The sequence below is a fragment of the Cervus elaphus genome, chromosome 30 (assembly GCF_910594005.1).
Source record: "Cervus elaphus chromosome 30, mCerEla1.1, whole genome shotgun sequence".
Taxonomy (NCBI): Eukaryota; Metazoa; Chordata; class Mammalia; order Artiodactyla; family Cervidae; genus Cervus; species Cervus elaphus.
Window position 1 is genome coordinate 65,565,449 of NC_057844.1, and position 8,474 is coordinate 65,573,922.

The window sequence follows — 8,474 nt, forward strand, 5'->3', positions numbered from 1 at the left end:
ATAATCTCGATATTATAATTTACTTGACTCTCCTTAAACTCTATCCACTTCAGCTTTTTAAACAGATATATTTCTCTGTTTGCATACTCAGTCACTCAGTTGTTTACAATTCTTTGCGACCATATAGACTGCAGCCCACAGGCTGTTTTGTCCATGGGATTCTCCAGGCAAGAGTACTGGAGTGGATTGTTATTTCCTCCTCCAGGGGATCTTCCTGACTCAGGAATTGAACCCACATCTCCTGGGTCTCCTGCATTGCAGGTGGATTCTTCACCACTGAGCCACCTGGTTAGGATGTTTGTTTATTCTACAGTTTCAGATATGGAATATGAGTGGAAATCATTGGAACCAAACGATAAAGCCTGTATCATCCCAAAGTTACCCCTAAGGAGCAGAAAAACAATTTTATATATAAAATTTCACAAGCAGTGAATGTTCATTAAATATTTAAAGGAAGGCCAAATTAGGATTCCCTCCTACCAATATATCCAGCGTGTGAGCATACACAGTAGCCTCAGTCGTTTCTGACACTTTGCGACCCCATAGACTGTAGCCCACAGGCTCCTCTGTCCTCCTTCTGTCCAGGCAAGAAGACTAGAGTGGGTAGCCATTCCCTCCTTCAGGGGATAGTCCCCACCTGAGGATCGAACCTGAGTCTCCCATGACTTCTGCATTGCAGATGGATTCTTTACACACTGAGCCAGCTAGGAAGCCCAATATGTCCAGAGTAGTTCAAAAGAGCATTTTAAGACTTCCATAAAATGTACCAAGAATTTCTGGAAGACAACTTTACCCAAAACACCATATATCTTTTATTATCCATTTTTCTATGCTATTTATAATCATCTAAACAATGGTATGGCAACCCACTCCAATATTCTTGCCTGGAGAATCCCAGGGACAGGGGAGCCTGGTGGGCTGCCATCTATGGGGTCGCACAGAGTCGGACACGACTGAATCGACTTAGCAGCAGCAGCAGCAAACAATGGTATGATACCAAAATATGAAAGATCATGCAGCTCAGCAATTTGTCACATCTTGTACAATGCTTCTAAACAGAATTTGCCAAATTTGGATTTTATCAGAAATCTAAGCTCAAATTTAAGACTCTTTACTTTCAACAGATCTCATTTTGATCTTTCTGAGCCCACTGTGCTACATGGTACACATGAGTCACCACTTTTGCAAGATACAGCCTGCAGTAGGAGTTGCGAGCTCAGCCAACAGACTATAATTACATTATTCAGTGATCTGCAGCATGTGCCTCAAGCAACAGCTCAACACGCCACTAGTGGCCATGAAGGCTGGAAAGCAATGAACAAAAATTAAAGCAGAGAAAAATAAAATCAAACGTAAAAATTTCTTTGGCTCAATGGGGTTCAAGTTAGAATTAAAGTTGCAACATCCAAAATCACATTAGACTTCAAATTTGGATAATAGCAAGAATCCAACAGAAAATTACATGTTGAAACTATTTGAGGTTGTGGATAGTTGCAGGAATTTTAAACTACTGTCACCGAAGCCAAAAACAGAGCCATTTTAACTCATGGCGGCTAGTCTGCCAATTTCAAACTTGAAACAAAAATATAAATAAAGCCTAAAAGGGGGCAATTTAACAGAAGTAATCAATATTTGATTTATACAAGGAGCATTATCCCCTACCAGCTAATAACTAGATTTCTGAATACAGCCAGGTAAGCATATACTGTTACCAAAAAGTTATTCATCAACTTAAAAAATTTATGTAAATTTGGCCAAAACATTTGTTGGGTTTTTCCATAACACCATAGAGAAGAATCCCAATGAACATTTTGCCCAATGCAGTACACATACATATACATGCATATACATACACATATATATTATGCATATATAATAATAATGATATTACATTACTAATCAATAGAAATACTCATATGCTTAAATCAGCCAGCAGCCTAGTAGAACTAATCACATATATACGCATGTTTGTCACTGAGTTGTGTCCAGCTCTTTGGGATCCCATGGATTGCTGCCTGCCAGGCTCCTCTGTCCATGGAGTTCTCCAGGCAAGAATACTAGAGTAGGTTGCCATTCTCTCCTCCAGGGGATCTTCTCAATACAGGGATCAAACCCAGGTCTCCTACATACCAGGCAGATTCTTTACCAACTGAGCCACCAGGGAAGCCCCACATATACACACATACACATACACATCGCTAAGTTGTGTCTGACTCTTTGTGACCCCATGGACCACAGCACTCCAGGCTTCCCTGTCATTCACTATCTCCCAGAGTTTGCTCAAACTTATGTCCATTGAGTCGACAATGCCATGCAACCATCTCATTCTCTGTCACCCTCTTCTCTTTCTGCCCCCAGTCTTTCCCAGGGTCTTTTCCAAAGAGCTGGCCCTTCACATCAGGTATAATAATATTACAATATAAATCAACAGAAATACTCATCAACTTAAATCAGCCAGAAGCCTAGTAGAACTAATCATGTATATCAGTGCAGATTTCAAACACGGGCAAAGGAACAACCTTTGTTTGCAGCATAAAAGAAACTCTGCCTGGTTGGAATGCTGCCATACCACTAAGTGATGTATTGATAACTTGTGGTTCAAAATACTGCCATCATCAGATTTCTTCCTTTAGTAATGCTATACACACTTTGATGTTAAGATAACATGTACACTTCATATGCAAGATATAATGAAAGCTGAAACTGCTCCTTCGATTTAACCAGTAGTTATTTATGAATGTTGAGTTGTGCAAAATTGTGGTTATTTGCAGATCCTCATTAATAACACCTCAGACTATTTCTGCAAAGGCAAATGCACTTTGACATTCAATATTTTTTCTTCTCCATTATTTGAATTCCCTCCGAATACAAGTAGAAAACAGGTAATTGTACCCATGGTTCAAATAGCAATACAGTTTATTTTAGGACTGTTTTGCGAGTCAATGGGTTCTTTGTCAGCTTCAGTGTTCGAAGAAATAAAATTGCTTCTCTTCCTACAATATAAAATGCCAGAATGGTGTTACTTTCCTCAAGGAGATTGTGCAAAAGATAGTTCTATGATTAAAAATCCGTTAAGTGTTTCAGACTCTACCAATGAAATTTAGTTGCTCTAACAGAAAAAGAAAATCTATAAAACATTAGAAGCAAGGATAGATAACACTGGGAAATTACAGCCTCAGTAACAGACTAGATAGAGAGAATCAGCACAAAACTAAATGCTTTCCTTTTGTAATATTAGTTTCAATTTAAGTTCCACATGAAGCATTTGGGGGTGTTCATCAAAGAACTGCTTAGTCAAAGTGTTTGGAGGATTATAGACACAACTATCAGTAAGGTAAAGCAAGTAGGCAGCACCTTTCTCCCCCCAGCCCCTATCACACTTACGGTCCTTCATCCCTTCACAACCCCCAGGGCTTGATTCCATCCTTATCTGCCCAATGTCTCACAATAGATCTCATCACATATGTTTCTGTCTCTGAAGAGGCCATTTCTCCAAGTTCTTGCTTGTCTGTCTTCTTCTTCATGAAAACATCCATGACCTAAACTCTGTTCCCAAAGAACATGTAGGTGAAATTCAACTTTTAGCTTCTTTCATTTATGCACTCTGTCAAAGAAACTGTGATTAAGATGAAAGTTTTTCTTATTCTGAGATAGATATTTATGAATTTAGACTATATGAGCTATGTACTCATTACTATAGACATTCTTTTAATGGCTTAATAGCCATCATGAAGGTCTTCCCAGATGGCTCAGTGGTAAAGACTCTGCCTGCCAAGAAGGAGAGGTGGGTTTGATCCCTGGGTTGGGAAGATCCTTGGAGAAGGAAATGGCAATGCACTCCAGTATTCTTGCCTGGGAAATCTCATAGACAAGAGGAGCCTGGCAGGCTACAGTCCATGGGGTGAAAAAGAGCCAGACACAACTTAGTGACTAAACAACAACAACAAGCCTTCATGAAACTATAGTCTAGAGAGAACTGTCTCTTATTCATCTGTGAATGGTGCCTAGTATCAGCACATGGGAATCACTCAGAAAATGTTGCTTGAACTTAACTGAATTGCCTCCAGTTTAGTCCAAAATTTTGTATCGATAAAGAAACTTTGCCCTTGGTAATGGTTAATACTTCTGAAAGAGTAAAGTTTAAGGTTTACTAGATGGTTTGGAAGAGTCATTAACTATCAAGATAGTTACCCTGAATGACCCTCTGAAGAACACATGACTTAGCTCCCCTCCATGAAGGATACTTGACATCATACCCATCGCAGCTTGTAATACTTCAACATCTGTTCATATGACTTCAATTTTGAAAACTTATAGTTGAAATTGTTATTTATTCTCTTTGTCCACTTGCTTAATACATGCAGTGTATAAGAACGAGCAAGTAGCAGACTCTGATTCCAACCACTCTGAGGGATGACTTCTTACCTACCAGCTCACCCCTCCATTGCCATAAATTAATTATGTATATGCCAGTACACCACACAACTAGTATCTAAGTTAGATACTACACACATACACACACATGTGCCCTCTGTATTAGGATTCTCCGGGATTTGGTGATGGACAGGGAAGCCTGGTGTGCTGTAGGCCATGGGGTCACAAAGAGTCAGACATGACTGAGCGACTGAACTGAACTGAACTGAGAAATAAAACCAACTGTGTGTGTGTGTATATATACATATATATACAATGCCTTCACAGAAACACCTAGAATCATATTTAACCAAATATTTATCCGGGTACTGTAGCTTAGCCAAGCTGATGGATAAAATTAACTATCACAAACTCAAAATGTTTGGGTTCTCCTATACTGCATTAAAAGATGAGAAACCTTAATTTTGTTCATATAACAAAATGCTTCATCAGTCTTCCTATAAAGCTGCCCCAAATCTCCCTGGTCATCACTGACTGATATGGAGCTCAGGAAAAGGACAATATATGGCTTTGGTTCCATATCGTCATTTTGATGGAAATACCTTTAAAGGCAAACACATGAAGCTTGTAGAATTAAGTTGCTAGCATAAAGACTGTCATATTTTATGATACATACTAGAAGAATCTGCTCTTCTCATAACATTTGTTTCTTAACTAGCTGCAATAAAACTTCTTTATTATAGACTTCATAAAGCATTTTCACCTCCTAAATTCACTTCTTAAAGTAGCCATTAAGTGCCAACAATGTACCCATTTGTAATGCTATTAATAGCAATTATGATGCCAGCTGTAGCCAGCAAGAGGGTGAGATGCAGTGAAAATGTTATCCTAAAGAACTTATACACTGTAGTCTTCTCAGTGATGGTAGAATTCTCTGCTCTATATACAGAGCCAGAAAATATAAAGCTTTGTCCTTCCAGTTTAATTTATAAAACATGTTTTCTCTGAAGATACAAAATCTAGGTAGGAAAGATATGTAAGGTGATTCTCACCACCCTCAGTCATTTTCTTCAAATGTACCTCTGGTCATGTCAAGTGACTGTTCAAAAAAATCTTTGATAGAGTCTCTCGGTCAGCAAACTATACCAGATCCAGTCTGTGACCTGCTTCTGTGCAGCTTGAGAGCTAAAAATGGATTTTACATTTTTAAAGTGTTGTTGAAAAAAAAATAGCATAGAAGATATCTGACAGAGAATGCTTGTAAGTACAGAGTCTAAAATATTTCCTGTCTAGCCTTTAACAGAAAAAGTTAAGAAGTTTGCCAACCCTTGGTTTAGAAGATGAAGTACAAAACACATAGTATGATGTTTAAGTCCTTCCATACTCTGAAGACCAACTGATAGACAAACCATCCTTCATGTGCTTGCTGTCTTGGTGCATCCTTCTTTTCCTCTCCTGTTATCTAAATTCAGCTGTCCATCAAGATGATGCCCAAGTTCATCTTCTCCATGAAACTTTATCGTGCTGCTCGATTTTGTAATAATCTCTCCTTGGAACTCTTGACAGACATCAGTACTTGCTTTACTCACTGATGATCTTGCTTCTTTTTATACACGTTTTAATTTAAACTTATCTTCCCAACAAAAACATGATACCTTGACAGTGTTGTGCAGATGTTAGTATCAGCAAGTCTTAAGGAATTTCTAGGTTCTGTAAGTCTGATTTCTTTTTCGTCAATAACTAACCACCATCGTTTATGAGCAGTTACTGTTTCCAAGTGTCACCAAACCTACACATAAATTTTTTTCTTCATTTAATTCTCACAAAATGTTAGGTAATAGTATAATTCTTTTATTTTTATACACAGACTGCTATTAAAGAGAATAGAGGGGTTCCATTCTCAGTACACAAGAGAACACAAAAGCCAGAGTGGAGAGGGAAAGATAGACTGAGAGAGAGCATACTCTCCCCTAGATTATACAATAGAAATGTTTCTAGAAATAGTAGAATTGGAGTAAGGAAACTTTATGAAGATTTGGTTGGTGAAAGGACTTCCCTAGTAGCTCAGTTGGTAAAGAATCTGCCTGCAATGCAGGAGACCAGAGTTCAATCCCTGGGTTGGGAAGATCCCCTGGAGAAGGAAATGGCAACTCACTCCAGTATTCTTGCCTGGGGAATTCCACGGACAGAAATAGTAGAATTGGAGTGAGGAAACTTTATGAAGATTTGGTTGGTACTTAACATTTAAAACATTCCGTCAACAAAAATGGAAGTAATTCATGAGCTCTAGGTTCTGTGAGGAAGATAAATTTGACAGAAGTCCTTCATGACATTGGATTTAAGTAATATGTTGGATCTGACACCAAAAATATAGGCAATAAAAGTATAAAGAGATAAATCAGGCTAGGGTGACAGGGATACACATGGCAGCCGGATCCTAACACTCTCCATCTAGGGACCACCTTGAAGGTCCATGTTCAGGACCCTGCCTCTAAAGAGTGGAAGCCAGGGCCTCCACTTTCTATCCCTTTCTTCTCCAACCAGTATCGGCAAGGGGTTGTCGCCAACTTCCGCATCCAGGATGAAGAACTATAAACCAATTAATAAAATACAGGAGGGAACGTCTTCTGAAGTTACTAAGATGCAGAATCTGCGAGATGGAAACTACTATGCATGTAAACAAATGAAACAACAATTTTGAAAGTATTGAGCAAGTGAACAATCTGCGAGAGGTACAAGCACTGAGATGCCTGAATCCACACCCAAACATTCTCACGCTGCACAAAGTGGCTTTTGACAGAAAATCTGGTTCTCTTACACTAACATGTGAACTTATGGACATGAATATTTATGAGAGAAGACACCCATTATCAGGGGAAAAAAAAAAAATACGCACTATATGTACCAGTTGTGTAAGTCTCTGGATCACATGCACAGAAATGGAATATTTCACAGAGATGTAAAACCAGAAAATATATTAATAAAGCAGGATGTCCTGAGATTAGGGGACTTCAGGTCGTCCCGGAGCTTCTACTCTAAGCATCCTTACATGGAGTACATCTCCACCTGCTGGTACTGGGCCCCTGAGTGTCTCCTCACCGATGGCTTCCACAGCTACACGATGGACCTGTGGAGTGCGGGCTGCATGCTCTACAAGATGGCCACCCTGCAGCCCCTCTTCCCCGGAGCCAATGAACTGGTCCAGATCTCAAGGATCCACGACGTCATGGGCACGCCTGCGGAGCAGATCCTCACCAAGTTCAAACAGTCCAGAGCTGTGAGTTTTGATTTTCCTTTTTAAAAGGGATCAGGGATACCTCTACTGACAACCAAGCTATCCCCGCAATGCCTCTCCCTCCTGCACGGAAGTGGTGGCCTATGAGCCTGAGGAGAGAATCACTGCCCACCAGGCCCTGCAACACCCCTACTTGCAGGAGCAGAGGCCCGCTGAGAAGCAAGCTCTGGCCAGGGACAGGCGAAAGGCCCCCCGCTCTCCTCTCCGAGCGCCCCCATCGCACCGGAACTACTCAGCAACACCTGGCAGACGGCACCGGAGGGCCGGAAGCAGAAACAGCCCTCCCGAGGCCTGAGGAGGACCACTTCCGGAGACAGGGACCGGCCTACCTAATGGAGCTGCCCAGGCTCAAGCTGTCGGGGGCGGCCAGGCTATCCTCGTACTCCAGCCCGGCACTGCAGTGAGTGTTCGCCCGAAGGTGCCACCGCTGTGAGACCCCTGAAGTGCGTCAGGGAGGCCCAGACTACAGACACGCAGAAGGACATCAAGCCAACCCTGAAACAGTACCGCCTGCCCACGGCAGAGCGGAGAGGTGGGGGCTGCTGAGTGCTGTGGCTCCCTGCTCGGGGTGCGCCTGCGCATCCTGCCCCAGGAGAGACCCGCGCCCCCGGACCTGCACCACCGCCTCGGCCTGAAGCTGCTGGCCGGAGCGCAGCTTTACTGCGTGTTCCAGTCTAATACATCTGTCAAACCACCTCATTCTAGGGTTTTATTTCATTTTCATAATGTAAGGATTTGGGGCAGGGAATATTTTGTAATTTTTGTATGAATCAGAATAGAGAGATTATACTGTATTATGTATTAT

General features: G+C 41.2%; 1 pseudogene; it reads left to right on the top strand.

Annotated features, from left to right (window-relative positions):
- The first annotated feature begins 6,955 nt into the window (after positions 1 to 6,955).
- On the top strand, positions 6,956 to 8,215 carry LOC122686686 (annotated as a pseudogene).
- Positions 8,216 to 8,474: the final 259 nt, after the last annotated feature.